A 2,021-nucleotide genomic window follows, 5' to 3' on the forward strand; every position below is an offset into this window, starting at 1 on the left:
GACTCCCAATCGAAGGGTTGTGAGTTCTAGTCTCGGGCCGGACGGAATTGTGGGTGGGGGGAGTGCATGAACAGCTCTCTCTCCACCTTCAATACCATGACTTAGGTGCCCTTGAGCAAGGCATTGAACCCCCAACTGCTCCCCGGGCGCCGCAGCATAAATGGCTGCCCACTGCTCCGGGTGTGTGCTCACAGTGTGTGTGTTCACTGCTCTGTGTGTGTGCATTTCGGATGGGTTAAATGCAGAGCACAAATTCTGAGTATGGGTCACCATACTTGGCTGAATGTCACTTCACTTTCACTTTCACTGGTAAATGAACCCGGTCAAGTTTACAGTTTTATCAAATGCACGGGTTCATAATCGTCATGCATTCACAGACGTGGATTAATATCAGTTTGATGGACTGGTTTATGTAAGTGTGTTTGAAAAAGCATTGTGTTTAGCCCATACAAATCAAAACAGATGCTCTGATCATATTTCTTTGAAATGCGTTTGAAATGCATAGTGTTGATTTGAGCTGCACTGGGCAGCACTTCCCTCTGGTGGACTACAGAAAAACAACCTGAAGTACAATAGAAGGCACATAAAGTGACAATTTGCCTGCATCATGAAAAAACTAAGACCACAATTGGACAATCTAGTGACATCATGTTTGCATTTTGTCAATAATACAATATCTTTTTGAAAAAGGATTCGGTTAATAGAGCGACTCAGCAAATGTATGTAAGTTCATTTTTTTGATTCACAGAAATGCCTTAAAAATGCCTTTAAGAGACAATGCACACATTTTCTCCTTTTTATACTTATTATGTTTTTTTTTTTCTGTAATTTTTATTGCATTAATTTCACTTTATTTACTACTTAACAATTTACTTCTACCGCAGTGATCTTTATAATAGCTGGAGTCTTTATAACTGTATGTTTTAGAAGTTAATCTAAACGGTACAAGGTCTAAGAAATGGACTGAAACGCACCATCACTGCCTGCACATCAATGTCCGAGACCTTTTACAGCATTATAATGAGTTATTTGCTCATTTTTAATGTCTGCTGTAAACACACTGATTTTGTTTTGTTGTATTTGTGGTACAGCCCAGTTATTTTGTCTCGGTTATCTCCTGTTTAGGCCTTTTTTTAAGTCGTTGTGCGGTACAGTATTAATGCTTACTTCCCTGTTTCACATGGTCCTTTTTGTATTTGCTCATGTTGAGAAATAAATAACTTTCTGAATCACTTGTTTTGTACGCTTTAGTTTCCTGCAAGCATTAAGTCTCTGAAATAGTTTGTGGATTTGTGTAAATATCATCCATTTCTGTTTGTACACCATAAATAATATTTTGCTCAACGGTGAAATTTTATTATGCTTTTTTGATAAATCACTTTTGACTTGTTTAATTGATCCTGGAATCAAAGACTGTAAAACTGATTGACATCAAATGTAGCTTTTTTCCAGTTGTCTTTACTTAATGTAAACTTTTGTTAATAAGGCTGCATTTTTAGAACATTTTAAAATTAGGTGAATTTAAAATGTGTGTTTTATTAAAGACTCAAATTAATTGCCATTAAATAAATAAAAATTTTTTTTTTTTACTACATTTTTTATTAAATAATGCGTAATGAACACCAAATAACAGCTTTTTTTATTATTAGATGTGTTTTATTTTTTTATGTAATTTTAGATTTAGAAATTAAAAACATTTTAGATAAATATGATACTTCTTTAAATTCTTTAATAAAAGCCTTTAATATAATTCAAGTACTATAAGTACTATAACACAATAGATTTAATACAGTGTGTGTAGAAAAGAAAGGGACCATCCTTGGATCAGGATGTGGCTCCAAACTGGATGAAAGTGTGGAGGAAACTGGTCAGAGAGGCGACCGAGAGGCTGACAGCAACTCTAAAGCAGCTGCAGGAATGCATGACGAAGAGTGGTCATTGTGTGCATGTGATCATAATATCACAAGTATCAACAAATGTGGTTGCAAGAAAAAAGCCACTCCACTAGAAAGGCCACATGC

This window comes from Carassius auratus, chromosome 33 (genome assembly GCF_003368295.1).
Source record: "Carassius auratus strain Wakin chromosome 33, ASM336829v1, whole genome shotgun sequence".
NCBI lineage: Eukaryota > Metazoa > Chordata > Actinopteri > Cypriniformes > Cyprinidae > Carassius > Carassius auratus.